The sequence below is a fragment of the Macrobrachium rosenbergii genome, chromosome 7 (assembly GCF_040412425.1).
Source record: "Macrobrachium rosenbergii isolate ZJJX-2024 chromosome 7, ASM4041242v1, whole genome shotgun sequence".
Classification (NCBI taxonomy): domain Eukaryota; kingdom Metazoa; phylum Arthropoda; class Malacostraca; order Decapoda; family Palaemonidae; genus Macrobrachium; species Macrobrachium rosenbergii.
Genome location: NC_089747.1, coordinates 4,375,001 through 4,391,051, shown reverse-complemented (window position 1 = coordinate 4,391,051; position 16,051 = coordinate 4,375,001). Strand labels below are relative to the sequence as shown.

Below are 16,051 nucleotides of genomic sequence, written 5' to 3'. Positions count from 1 at the left end.
TCCGCCCTCAGATCCTAAAAACTACCGAGGCTAGAGGGCTGCAAATTGGCATGTTGATCATCCACCCTCCAATCATCAAACACACCAAATTGCAGCCCTCTAGCCTTAGTAGTTTTTATTTTATTTACGGTTACAGTTAGTCATAAACGTGCTGCTGGCAACGATATAAGACAGGCCACCACCGGGCCGTGGTTAAAGATTCATGGGCAGCGGATCATACAGCATCATACCGAGACCACCCAAAGATAGATCTATTTTCGGTGGCCTTGATTATACGCTGTACAGAAAACTCGAATGTGCCGAAGAAACTTCGGCAGCATTTCTACATCTTTATGTATTTAGACTTGTATTTAAGGTTTCACCTTCTTTTGTTCCATTTCGCGGTCTAGACCATGGTCTTTCTATTCTCCTTACAGGTCTAGACCACGGGAATCTCCGTGGACCTTGGTCTGGGGGACCTACCCCTAAATATTCTCAGGACTGTAGCTTTGACCAACAATTAGATATTTACAAGAAGGTTCAGGGACCGCAAACCTCCTCTAAGCCTAATACCTCCCTAACCCCCAACCCGAAAAGGTCCTTCGTCCAGATCCGAATCTCTCCCAAAATCTAATCAACTGTAGCCAAAAATGAGAACCATCTTTGCTCAAATTTTCATAAAAATCCACACGTAACTTTTTGCGTACTCTTACTGATAAACAGACAGACAATCTAACCAGAACAAAAATAACCTCTCTATAGAAATGAACAACCTTGCCTCTGCAACAGTATGGAAACTGAAAAAGAAAGAGCCCTCAGTAATGTGCACATCTCCCCAATATTTAATCCTAAAGGGGTTACCAGTTAATTTTTTTCCCCCACAACATCCCATCAAAACCCGTTCATCCGTTCTCTACACGGTGGAGAACTAGCCTGCTCCTTCCAGCTTCGTGGGAGGAGGTAAAAATATTTCAATACTCGCTTGCGGTAGGAAAAATGTTAATAAGTATGACTGATTCTTAGACTCATGAACCTGTATGTAGAAGAGCGAAGCTTATACGTATACTTTTGTACTAATGTAAGTATAAAATTACAGAAGAAGAATGGTTCTGTAAACAGTGAAAAGATAAACAATGGGTTCGTGAAGCGAGCGAACTTTCAATACCATTGACACGCACAAGAATACGTCAGAGACACTTATATACCTAATTGCTTACAAAGAATACTCAGTGTGTTATGTTATCCCAAATACTCACGTTACAGGCTCGGGTGTGCAGCTTTCTGTCCGTCTTATGAAAGAAAGAACGAATCTGCTTTCCTCTTTTCATTCTTAGCGGGATCTTTCAATACCTGAAAGATAAGTCATTACTTGTCAAATTTAGTATTTGCACAGTAACTTTGGAAAAAACAAATGTCATACCAGAATCATGAAATATAATTTCACAAGTATATACGATGACAGAGAGAGAGAGAGAGAGAGAGAGAGAGGTTCCTTGGTGGAAAATAAAGCAATTGAAGACAAAAGTAATGTTTGTATAGTAACTGGAAAAAGTCACATTAGAATAATGGAATACGATTTCAAGTCCTGACGATGACAGAGAGAGAGAGAGAGAGAGAGAGAGAGAGAGAGAGAGAGAGAGAGAGAGAGAGAGGTAATCCCTGGTGGAAGAGAAGCCATATTAAGACAAAAGTAATACTTGTACAGTAACTCTGAAAATGTCACACAGAATCATTGAATACAGTTTCACAAGTCTGTGTAATGACACAGAGAGAGAGAGAGAGAGAGAGAGAGAGAGAGAGAGAACAAAATCAATGTTTCTTTAGTAACTCTAAAATGTTACAACAGAATCACGGAAAAAAATTTCGCAAGTCTACGCCATGTCAAAAAGACTGAGAGAGAGAGAGAGAGAGAGAGAGAGAGAGAGAGAGAGAGAGAGAGAGAGAGAGAGAGAGAGAGCAGGAGGGGTAGAGGGGTGACTAAACTCAATCTGTGTCCCTTTTATTCCACCGTGTATCGTCCTGTATAGGCAAGTTAATTGTCTCTGTTGGCGAGCAAAAAGTTGTAACATAACTTCACTGTGTTTTAATGTCTGACCCTTTCGTTTAGGAACTTGAATTTCTTTTTTCTTTTTTTGTTTTAGATTTCTTGGTTTATTTTTGTGGTCATTACTGACCCTGCTAAATGAAAAATTTTTGGGGGTTTTACTAGTTTCTAATTTTAAAGAATGTCCTTAATCATTTTTCATAGCATGATGAAGAAGAAGATTAGTAATCAAGCATCTGTATTTATATTTCTTTACTGTATTCTGTTATCAATTTCTATTCAATTAACCATTTACAAATGACGTAATCCTACGTTTAATGGTCCTGCTCCGTTCTCGTCTATCCTATGGACCTTTTGCCGGAATCCTCATCTGGTCCAGGTCCTTCTCTATGCCCCTGTTCCATCAGGATCTCCTCTAAATAAGTCCCTTTCTCCCAATCTCACCACATGTCCAAACCATATCACCCCGAAAGATCTCATCCTATTTGCCTGGCTCTTTTAAGTGTTTGTCTGACTATGGTGTGTTTTACTGCACATAATAGTATCTTCATATTATCATAAATGGAGGTAATATAAGTGTGGTGAGAAGGGTTGACCACGAGCTAGTCGACGGCAAGTCTAAACTTGCAGTTTGCTGGCCATAGATTATAACAGTTAAACATAGGAAAAATAAATGAGTGTACATTGCATTTTACTAAGCAGAGATACCAAGTACTCAATACATACAGTGTGTACTGTATATGAGACTATCCATGTCACACACAGGAAAAATAAATGAATGTAAATTGAGTTTTATTACATAAAGATACTAATTATGCAATAAACACTGAAAGTGTGTATTTTAGATTATCCTTGTTGTACACAGGAAATTTATAAGAACTTACACTGCCATTTTATTTTAAAGAGATACAAAATATACAATGTATAGTGTATAAGCTATCCCTGTTACACACAAGAAAAACCAATGAACGTATACTGTACTATACACATATAAAGTATGCAATACTACACATGTACATATACAGTATATATATATACACATTATAAATGTGTATATTTATGTATATATTTATATTTATATATATTTATTTATATATGTACATATATATGTATGTATATATATATACATTTATAATGTGTATATATTATATATATCTATATATATACTGTATATACAACATGTGTATTATTACATACCTTTATATTATAATATATATATATATATATATATATATATATATATATATGTATGTATGTATGTATGTATGTATTCCTAAAGCATTTAGACGTTTGACATATCGGACAATATAATCACCTTAAATGTGTTTCCGCGTAAAGGGCACTTTTAGTCCAGCATTACTGAGTGATATTTCTTTTTGCCAACACTTGCCCGCGTCAAATACCAACCGAAAGCTTCATGACATCAAGTTTAATCTTCCATCTTTTTTATTCTATTTCATTTTATTTCATTTTCTCTGTATTCGTTATGACTTTCCGTAATCGTTTGTTAATGATGATTCATCTTTTATATTCAGAAATAAATTGGCCTTATACTTCGTAAAATTTCGCTTTCCCGGTTAATGACCTTTCAGGCCTACGCAGGTTGACGACCTTTCAGGCATACGCAGGTTAACGACCTTTCAGGCCTACCCATATTAACGACCTTTCAGGCCTACCCAGGTTGACGACCTTTCAGGCCTACCCAGGTTAACGACCTTTCAGGCATACGCAGGATAACGACCTTTCAGGCATACGCAGGTTAACGACCTTTCAGGCCTACCCAGGTTAACGACCATTCAGGCCTATCCAAGTTAGTGACCTTTCAGGCCTACTCAATATGAATGCTTCTTCACTATAAAATAATAATAATAATAATAATAATAATAATAATAATAATAATAATAATAATAATAATAATAATAATAATAATAATAATAATAATTCTCTATGAGTCTTATAATTTTCAATAACGTGTATAGAGAAGGCTCTGTACGAATTAAATACCATAGAAAGAACTGTTATACCAAATAATAATAATAATAATAATAATAATAATGCAAAACAACAATAATGTTCAATAATAATAATAATAATAATAATAATAATAATAATAATAATATTAATAATACTACTACCATCCTCTCAAGCTACTAGAGACCAGAGAGTTAAAGAGAGAGAGAGGGGGGGTTGAGGGCGTGGGGATACAGGGGAAATAACTGTATTCACGAGCTGCACCTGGATACACGGCCATGAAAGCAAATAAGGCCAAGTCTTGGCGTAGCTAGCCCAGGTGTGGCCATGGAAACACTTCACAGGATCAGTCTCAGGCATCAATTCTATTCTTGTATATAGCCTATATGATGTGTGTGTGTATATATATAAACATCAAATGAAATAAAACACCATGACACCTGGTGTTTTCGACGGTTCTGTTTAATGACGAATGCGTACAGCCTTGCTGCATGAGTCGAATGGGCAACTGTTATGTCAAAAATGGGCAGTAATATAAGAGAGGATCGAAGCAGCCTACCACAGTCCCCGAGACGTTATGTACCGTGATCAAGCTTCGACCAAGCCGTCTGTGTGTGTGTGTGTGTGTTTCAGAGAGAGAGAGAGAGAGAGAGAGAGAGAGGACCCGAGCTGGACGACGTTGGTCTAACCGTGGAGTTCATTACTCCCGCAGATTATCATTGTCGTATACACACACACTCACATAGGCTACACACACACACACAGACAAAATAAATAAATAAATATGTTACATACACTTGCATACGCATTGTGTATTACTGTGGAGAAATTACAGTTCGATACTGAGTTTCAGACGTATTGAAAATTTTATATTTAAAAAAAAATAGGAAAAAAATTCCTGTTCTCGAAAATATAAATTTTGGAAACAGACTCACCCCAAGTTTCTGTTTCCTGGCCGTTTCTGAGTTGTTAAGGCTACCAGAAAAAAAAGAAAAATCGTGGTAATGGAAAGTTCAAGGGCGCTTGAAGAGAGAGAGAGAGAGAGAGAGAGAGAGAGAGAGAGAGAGAGAGAGAGAGAGAGAGAGAGAAAGAGGCCGTGGAGAGAAGAGAGGGGAGGAGGGGAGGGGAGGAGGAGGAGGAGGAAGTGAGAGAGCAAGTTGCAGAATATTGATTGATCCTCTGGTGACGCGGATTTCGATTCCAGCATGCAGGTAGCCAAAGCAGAACAATTTGCTTTCGCGTTCACGCACATACACACACATTTATATATATATATATATATATATATATATATATATATATATATATATATATATATATGTATGTATATATATATAAATATATATTATATATGTATATATATCTATATATACTGTATATATATGCATATTTATAATATATATATATATATATATATATATATATAAATATATATATATATATATATATATATATCTATATATACTGTATATATATGCATATTTATATTATATATATATATATATATATATATATATATATATATATATTCATATACATATATTATATATATACATATATATATATATATATATATATATATATATATATATATATATATATATATATAATTTTCCAATAAAACAGATGACAGATGTGTTGGAAGTAAAACTGCAGTGGCAGTTTTAAAAAAAATGAAGAGAATGGTCGTATCATGTTTTCATTGTTTGAGAGGTATCATGCGTTGTTCACTAAACCCCCCAAAAAAACAAAATAAAATAAAAACTCAGAACAGAACCGACAAACATAAATATGAAGGTACTGCGGACGTATGTTGTGGAAAACCATTTCTATTTCTTTAGATCAATGGCAAGTTTTTACGACGAAAGCAAAACACGCTTTAGAATACACACGAGGGAATGACCAGATGAATCAGACCATTTTTGAATTGTTCTGGAGATGACACGACACAAATAAAGGAAATAGTGTTTAAGGGGGTTCAGCTCACTGTTGATGAGATTGGGTGAGTTTTATACACCAGAGATTCATTCTTAATTTATTACTTAAAGGATATAATGGCAGTGACCGGTCTTGTTTTTTTTTTTCTGAGTCAACCCCTATTAGGGGAAACAGCTTACGATTGATTTTATAAATTCATGAGGTTGCACGAAAGTTAATGACCCTTTCTCATCATTATTTTGAAATCCCAAAGAAATAATAGATACGCTGGAATGTAAATTAAAGAAATAATAGGTGTGTGAAAAGTAAATGTTATTAACATAAAATGGCTACTAAGAAATCTGTATGGAATTTGGATGACATGTAAAGTGACTAAAGAATATTTAGACTGTGTCATTTTATGTAACGTTTAAATTCTATTCCATGTTTGAATGTTATGATAAATACGATGCAATAATGAAGAAAACTGTAAATTAATGTAATACGTAAACATTATGTAAATATTGTAAAAATCTAAACGTAAAGAGACAAAAACTAATTGAAAATTCATATTTTTAGTAATATCATTTCTTTCCTTCAGGTGTCAAAAATGAAAGTAATGCCCAATCAATTTTACAATCCATATTACTATTTGATCAGTTGGAAAAAATTAAATTAATCTGGTCGACTACACGATTGGTTGAGTTAGCTTAAGCTGGCTTATGCCAGCACGGGCCCTTACAGCTAGGTGTAAAAAGGGATTGAGAAGCCTGGTATTGACCTCAGGACTCGGTCAAACCAGCAGAGACGTGTACATGATTTACAAGAAGTTTATTGCAACCCGAAGTAGGAAAAGGGCACGCTGGCTTTAGGGACATCTCTCTCTCTCTCTCTCTCTCTTTCGTGTCACTGGGTACGTGTCACTGCTGGCGTACCCTGAGAGTAGCGACTTTGCCTTAGACTTTTTTCTCAGTATTTTCATGATACATTCCTCGTTGTTTGCGACATTTCTCCCGAGTTTTTGTTGTTCTTTGTATTACTGGAAAGGGTCCAGAAGGCATCTGTAATCAATGTGTAATGAGGGGACGTCTGCATTGTGTGTGTGTGGGTGTGTGTGTGTGTGTTTGTTTTTGAGGCAGCCTCCGGACAGTTCAATACTGGCTTATTCTCAACGATTTTGACCGTTTGTACAAGACTTAGAATAATGAAAATTTGCCATTACACATTACAGTAAAATTTCAGATTCACTCTTCTTCCTTTTCTGTAACCGGTTAGTGCCATCTGTGCACCTCACGCGGTGCACTATGGGCATTACTTAAGGTTCTTTGCAGCGTCCCTTCTGCCTCTAGCTGCAACTCCTTTCATCCCTTTTACTGTACCTCCGTCCATATGATCTTTCTTTCGTTTTACTTTCCACCCTCTCCTATCAATTCTTCCCCAGTCCTCCTGTTACGCTTTTAAAACCTTTTTACTCTCAATTTCCCTCTCAGCGTTGAATGACCTCATAGGCCCCAGCTCTTGGTCTTTTGGCCTAAATTTCATATTCCAATTCCTTTTCTGTAACTGAGAAAGATCACCCAGGCTCTTTTTATAAACTCGGCTTCATTTTACATGAAATATATACCATTAAATTTTAACCTAGTCTGAATATTCTTACAATAATTCTCATCTCAATAACCCGCTGTTACTGGAAGCCTCTTGTCGTTAGCTAAACTGCCGTGGAATATTACGGAATTTTAACCCGAATCGTTTCATAAGCTTTTAATGCTGGACCCAGTAATTAAAATCTAAGGGAACAGCACTCTGAATGCAAATGAACAAGGGAGCGTCGTACTCAATACTTTCTCTTTAACCTCAACCTGTAGGAAAGGATATAAGAATTACAGATATTATCGTTCAGCTGTCATCAATGCCATAGGACTCCAACGAAACCTTTTACGATCGCATGTAATTCGTCTTGCTAATCTTGCTACTCTCCCCTGACGTGGAAGCCACTGTAGGGAGGTAGTGCCGTCACCGCACCTCACGTGGTGCACTGCCGGCATTACCTAAGCGTCTTTACAGCGTCTCTTCGGCCCCTAGTTACAATCTCAACCTCAGTCATTCCTCTAACTGTATCTCCGTTCATATTCTCTCTTCCATCAGACTTTCCAACCTCTCTAACAATTATTTCATAGAGCAACTGCGAGGTTTTCCTCCTGTTACACCTTTCAAATCTTCTTACTGTTAATTTTCCTTTCAGCACTGAATGACCTCCTAGGTCTCAGAGCTTGGCTTTTGGCCTAAATTCTATATTCTACTTTATTCTGACGTGGAAACAGAAGCGACATCTAGGGAGGTTGGTAAAAGACATTTCAACCAGCTGTTGTTGCGATAGCTCCTGGTTTTGGGGCACCAAGATTGGCCCGCTACGGTTAAGACGTAGCTAAAGGCACTGAGTAAGGTTAGGGCGTAGTTAAAGTTATTGTGACGTAGTTAAAGGCAATGAATATGGTTAGGACGTAGTTAATTAAAGGCACTGAGTATGGTTGGGACGCAGTTAAAGGCACTGTGACGTAGTTAAAGGCATTGAGTATGGTTAGGACGTAGTTAAAGGCACTGAGTATGGTTAAGACGTAGTTAAAGGCATTGTGACGTAGTTAAAGGCACTGAGTATGGTTTGTTTAAGACATAGTTAAAGGCATTGTGACGCAGTTAAAGGCAATGAGTATGGTTAAGACGTAGCTAAAGGCATTGTGACTCAGTTAAAGGCATTGAGTATGGTTAAGATGTAGTTAAAGGCATTGTGACGCAGCAAGTTATGGGGAGCTATTTAGAGCTAAGCCATTTAAGGGGAGAGTGATGGCTGCTGGGGTAAGGAAGGAAATGCAGGAGTGATGAGAGAGAGGTTTGAGACAGATAGGCTGATAGATAGACAGACAGTCAGGCACAGGTGGGGGTTGAAGGAAAGAGACAGGGTAAGCTCACCGCACTTTGCAATCTGACAATATAACTTAAACAGTAAAATTAGTATCTAAGACAGCAGTAATATCAATTTATTTTTGGATGAGGGAGGAAATACAGAAGTGATGACAGAAATCTGAGACAGATGGACAGATAGACATATAGATAGACAGACAGACACAGAATGGTGAAGAAAGGAGAGTGGGTAAGATCTCTGTCACTTTCCAATCTGATGATACAAAGAGATGGTAAATGTAGTGTCTACGATCGTAGTAATACCAATTCATTTTGGGGTAAGGGAGAAAAGAAAGTATACCTTAGTTTAACCAGACCACTGAGCTAATTAACAGCTCTCTTAGAGAGGACTGGCCCGAAGGATTAGACTTATTTTACGTTGCTAAGAACCAACCGGTTACCTAGCAACGGGACCTATAGCTTGTTGTGGAATCCGAACCACATTATACCGAGAAATGAATTTCTATCACCAGAAATAAATTCCTCTAATTCTTCACTGGCCGGTCGGAGAATCGAACGCGGGGCCAGCAGAGTGCTGGCTGAGAACGGTACCCACCCTCCCAATGAGGAACTGGGGTAAGGGAGAAAATGCAGGAGTGATGACAGAAGTTGGGGACAGATAGGCTGATAGATAGACAGACAGACAGACAGAGGGAGGTGCCGAAAGGGGAGAGAGTATGATCACCGCAATTTGCAATCAGACAATACAAATGAAATAGCCAGTACAGTGTCTAAAATCGTATTAATATCTATTCCCCGGCAAGAAGTCTACCAAAGAATAGTAATATCGTGACTGAGGAAGAATTTTAATAAGAGATACGATCCAATGCACTTTATAAATTACCCTTCAGAAACAATACCTTGGGAGACCCACCGTACCAAAAATTAACCTCAGAGGCCGATTTTGCACAGGTAAGAAACTAAGAGTCGACTGTACAACCATACCAAAATTCCTGCTGACAGTTTTATAAACAAAAATTCCAAGGGCACAAGAAGGTTCAATGTATCTGCAGTACCTATGAATGATGAGTAAATAACTACTAATATCTGAAAATTACTGTACTTTTAGAACAATACCGAGACGGCAACGATACATGTTTTATACGTGGCTAGAAAATATGTTAAGTCCCAGTCGGGCCACGATTCCTGTATCACATTTGGCAGATTCTGTGAGTGATAATGCATGCTATATTCGCACCACTGAATATGTAAACATTAGATGTGAAAGTTACATGTTAAAAATACTTTATTTAAAGATACATTACATTTTACATGAATGGGATCTGATTATGAACGAATTCTTAAATAGTATATGCGTAAATGTACTTGACTTTATTGTTGCGCCCGATAAAAAGACAGGATTTTATATGTACATATATACATATACAGGATACATACATATATATATATATATATATATATATATATATATAATATACTATATATACATATATAATATATATATATACATATACATACACACACACACACACACACACATATATATATATATATATATATATATATATATGTGTGTGTGTAAATGCATTATGTATATATATAAATTTATATATATATATATATATATATATATATATATATATATATATATATATATATATATATATACATATACATATATATGTATATGTATATGTATATATATATAGTATATGTATTTGTATATATATCACACATTACATGTGAAAAATAAGAGACGGGGTGCAGGTCCTGACCGGTTTCGACTTTATTTCCAAGCCATTGACGGAGGACTGATACAGAGTATAAGTCACAAATATATATACTACAGGAACAGTGATAAGAATCATATACTGTATATATGTATATATATATATATACATATGCATATACATATTTGAGTATCATCAATAACATTGCCACACGCATTAACAGCCCACCTCTGTAAAGTATGAGTGACAGACACAGGCACATGTGCATAAAGATAGAATTACAGGAGGAAAAATATTATTATTGATAATAATAATCGTCAGAGCTACAACAAGCGTCGATATGAATTTATATGCGGAGTTGCCAGATACTTCCACGGGGAGAGATTCGTCGCGTCACGTCGCGCAAAATGTGCGGAGGGAAAAGTAATTAAAATTCTAAAGTTGGTGAACGCAGTTCAATGGGAAACTCATCCGCCATTGATGATTCTCCATTGGCCATCGCTGTTTTCGCAAAAAGACTCGATTTGTGCCTCAATTTTTTTTCCTCTTTTTTTTTTTTATCCCAGGCATGAAGTTTCCGTGGAAAGTGAATCATGAATATTGGATTTGCATTGAGTGGCGAAGAACGGGGAGAGAGAGAGAGAGAGAGAGAGAGAGAGAGAGAGAGAGAGAGAGAGAGAAAATAGTGTGCGTAAACGATAGAAAGTGTGTGTGTGAGAGAGAGAGAGAGAGAGAGAGAGAGAGAGAGAGAGAGAGAGAGAGAGAACGATCTCGTTCACACAACTTTCTCTCTATTATCTAGACATATAAACGCTGGTTTTATTATTAACCCGTTTTGTACCTCACCCCCTCCACCCCACACCACCCCACCCCCGATTGAACCTCTTTCCATTCCCGGAGAAAGAAAAACGTCAAAACCATCAATTTGCTCCGGAGCGATTGAAATGCTATTTTCTTTTTTTTATGAATCGGGGTACAGATTACATTCCCGTTTATACAGAGATCTATTTGCGCGATAAGACTGACGGATGCAGGCGCAGATTCTATCGTGCTTGTGAATGCATTGAATTTGTTCAACTTGCCCCCTCCCCCAGTTCCAGCTCTCTCTCTCTCTCTCTCTCTCTCTCTCTCTCTCTCTCTCTCTCTCTCTCTTTCTCTATTTGTCTCTCTCTCTATTTCTCTATTTGTTTCTCTCTCTATCTCCTTGTCTCTCTCTCTCTCTCTCTCTCTCTCTCTCTCTCTCTCTCTGTTTTTCTTTCTTTGGTCTGTATCTCTATCTCCTTGTCTCTCTCTCTCTCTCACTTTGTTTTTCTCTCTTTCGCGCTCTCTCTCTCTCTCTCTCTATTTATCTCTCTCTCTCTCTTTCTCTAGCCTCTATCTCTATCTCCTTGTCTCTCACACTCCCCCTCTCTCTCTCTCTCTCTCTCTCTCTCTCTCTCTCTCTCTCTCTCTCTCTCTCTCTCTCTCCGACGGAATTAAAATATCGCTAACCTGATAATACTGCTGCCCGCCAACAGAAAATAAGAGAATATATGCATGGCAAAAAGGATTTTTATTTCGGGGAACGTGCGCGCGCATGCGCGTGTGCGTGTATGTGTGTGTGTGTGTGTGTTTCATCCTCTTTGGGTGTTACTGCCAAAATGGGATACACGAGTATTTAAGTCAATTTGCACCTGTGTGTGTGTGTGTGTGTGTGTGTGTGTGTTTGTGTGGGTGTATGTGAGTTCCTATCTTGTTTATTGGTCTGTTGGTATTCAGTGACATTATGGATCTCATGTCGGAAAATGTCACTGTAAAAATAAGTCGAAAATAAAATGGTTTTTGAGGGTTCATACCTCAACCGTTGTTACTTTCGGGATTCCTGTCTTTATTTTGTAATTTCTTTTTTTTTTTTCAACTGCACTTACCTGTGCATTTATTACCACCATGGTGATACCCATAATTTAATGGCTGAACCAGCTGTTATGGATAAGGGCTGCCTTAAAGTAATAAACGCCACTTATGCATTGTCTTGCAACAATTATTGCATAAGAAAAACTTTACGCAAAAAGTGCATCTATGTATGCATATATATATATACATATATGTGTGTGTATGTATTATACATACATGCCAGTGCATGCCTGCATGAGTGTGTGAAGTGTATGCACGAATAAATGTATACACATATAAAAATTAACACTTATAAAGGGAGCAATGTTTGGAAAATGACTCGCATACTTGAAAATGTTTTTAAAAAAAGCACAGAATTATTTTTCAATATAAAACCCTTTGCTCATAATATTACCAACAAAATTCATTACATTCATTTAGTAATTAACCGTAGATGAAACAGTGAAAATGTAATAAGGGAGAATCTGAGACAGAAAATTACATTTAATTATTACATTACTTGTTTGAAGTCATCTAGCTCAATAAACAACTTTATTTTTTTATTTATTTTTTATTAGGTTAGGAATTCTTTTCTATTCGTTTATTACATTAATTCTCCATGTTTTTCCTCTCTTCCATTTCCGTACATACGATATGATCTTCCCTCACCCTTGTTTACGAGTCTCTCTCTCTCTCTCTCTCTCTCTCTCTCTCTCTGGTCGTGTAAAATCAAGGTAATGAAACACTCTCTCTCTCTCTCTCTCTCTCTCAACTGGAGTGAAATTCATCCTTTGAAATATGTGAGGTAGTCGAAAGAAGCATAATATAATTCATCACGTAAAATCAAGGTAATGAAACTCTCTCTCTCTCTCTCTCTCTCTCTCTCTCTCTCAACCAACTGGAGTGAAATTTATCCTTTGAAATATGAGATAGTAGAAAGAAGCATATTTACTCATCACGTAAAGTAAAGATAATGAAACTCTCTCTCTCTCTCTCTCTCTCTCTCTCTCTCTCTCTCTCTCTCTCTCTCTCTCTCTCTCTCTCTCTCTCTCTCTCTCAACAAAAGGAGTGAAGGATATCCTAAAAAATAAGTAAAGTATTCGAAATACACATATTATATACAACCTATAATTCAAAATAAAAAAGTTAAAATCTCTCTCTCTCTCTCTCTTATCATACAGCATGACGTAGGGTAGTAATAATACCCTTCAAATACAAACCAAGAACTTATTCAGAAAGAACGCTAAACTTTGCCGCACCTTGTAGACAAACTTTATTTGTACAATCACAGCGGATGCATGCGGGGAGAGAGAGAGAGAGAGAGAGAGAGAGAGAGAGAGAGAGAGAGAGAGAGAGAGAGAGAGAGAGAGAGAGAGAGAGAGAGAGAGAGCTTCAATACCCTAATTTTACATGATGAATTATAATATGCTTCTTTCAACTATCCCATAGCCTATATGTTAAGGATAATTTTAACTCCACAAGAAGAGAGAGAGAGAGAGAGAGAGAGAGAGAGAGAGAGAGAGAGAGAGAGAGAGAGAGAGAGAGAGAGATAAAAGGTAGTCCTAGCTATAATTGGCTTTGTCGTCTTTAAGCGGTGTTGACACGAGTTCCGTCTATAAATAAACCTAATTATCTCGGTAAGCTTTTTTATAATGCTATTACTACTAGAAAAAGCTTCTACTACTATTACTACTACTATTACTACTACTACTACTACTGCTATTATTACTGATACTACTAATGATGTTTCATCACTTACCAACAGCAATATCTTGAATAACGCGTTGTCTTGTAGCTGACAGAATATTTAATAATATATTATTTTGCGATTGTCATTCAGAATTATTTTGCGATTGTCATTCAGAATTATTTTGCGATTGTCATTCAGAATTATTTTGCGATTGTCATTCAGAATTATTTTGCGATTGTCATTCAGAATTATTTTGCGATTGTCATTCAGAATTATTTTGCGATTGTCCGATTGTCATTCAGAATTAAAACATAAAGAATACAGCACGCTAAATGACCCGCTTATTAACGAAATAAAAAAAGGGGGAACCTTTTGAGGTGATTTAATTAAAAGGAATAGAAAGATCTAATTACCGACGTTTTTATACGGCCACCAGGTGGCGCTCATTAGGAGGGGAAATATAATGGAGAAGTATAATGAGGTATTTTTTTTTAAAGCTTTTCGTGATTCTTCATTCGTTCACATTCATTAAAACGAAGAAGATATTCATCGCTTCATTTTTCGTTCCTTTCTTCCATTCGTATTTTTCAGTTCGCCGAAGGGCGTCTCATTGTAAGATGATTTCATCATTCTGATCGAATCCGATAGAGCTAAGGGAAATCATTATATCAGTTCAGAGGCTTAACAGGAATCTTTATATCAGTTCAGAGACTCAACGGGAATCATTATATCAGTTCGTCAGGAATCATTATATCAGTTCGAAGACTTGGCAGGAAACTTTCTATCAGTTCGATGACTCGGCATAAATCATTACGTCAGTTCGATGACTCGACAGAAATCATCATATCAGCTCGATGACTCGACAGAAATCATTATATCAGCTCAATGACTCGACAGAAATCATTATATCAGCTCGATGACTCGACAGAAATCATTATATCAGTTCGATGACTCGGCAGAAATCACCATACCAGCTCGATTACTCGACAGGAATCATCATATCAGCTCGAGGACTCGACAGAAATCATCATATCAGCTCGATGACTCGACAGGAATCATCATATCAGCTCGAGGACTAGACAGAAATCATCGTATCAGTTCGAGGACTCGACAGGAATCATAATGTCACTTCGAGGAATCGGCAGGAATCATTATATCAGTTCGATGACTCGACAGGAATCATTATGTCAGTTCGATGACTCGGCAGGAATCATCGTATCAGTTCGATGACTCGACAGGAATAACTGGCAAGCTGTCCTTGTGTCTGTCCATAATTATGAACCCATAAATCCTGTCTCCGTTACCACACATATTCACTCACAGACGGGCAGACAGTCTAAAGACAGGTTTGCACACATACAGACATTGCGTCACTCACCCTATTTCGCAAGAAATCTAGCTTTCCGATCTGTCACCCCGTCTAGCCATGATTCTCTCTCTCTCTCTCTCTCATCTAATACGTCCAAATTCGACCATCATTTTCACCCCCTATCCTTTTTAGTTTTCTGTAAAAGAAAACTATTGTGCCGGGTTTGTCTGTCCGTCCGCACTTGTTTGTGTCCGCCCTCAGATCTTAAAAACTTCTGAGGCTAGAGGGCTGAAAATTGGTATGCTGATCATCCACCCTCCAACCATCAAACATACCAACTTGCAGCCCTCTAGCCTCAGCAGTTTTTATTTTATTTAAGATTAAAGTTACCCATAATCGCGCTTCTGGCAACGATATAGGATAGGCCACAACCAGGCCGTGATTAAAGTTTCTTGGACCGCGGCTCATATAGCATTATACCGAGACCACCAATAGATTTATTTCCGGTGGCCTTAATTATACGCTGTACAGAAAAATCGATTGCGCCGAAGAAACCTAGGCGCATTTTTTACTTGTTTCTCTCTAAGTACCGAACTTACACAAAACACAATGAAACAGCT

The 16,051-nt window shown here is 37.1% G+C and overlaps 1 long non-coding RNA gene across 1 annotated transcript in view; it reads right to left on the bottom strand.

Moving 5' to 3' along the window:
* Positions 1-286: 286 nt before the first annotated feature.
* LOC136840490 (uncharacterized) overlaps positions 287-16,051 on the bottom strand; it is a 65,352-nt gene continuing 49,587 nt past the window's right edge. Inside the window, exon 3 of the long non-coding RNA XR_010853619.1 lies at positions 287-1,329. This is a non-coding gene — a long non-coding RNA (uncharacterized lncRNA). The remainder of the gene's footprint in view (positions 1,330-16,051) is intronic.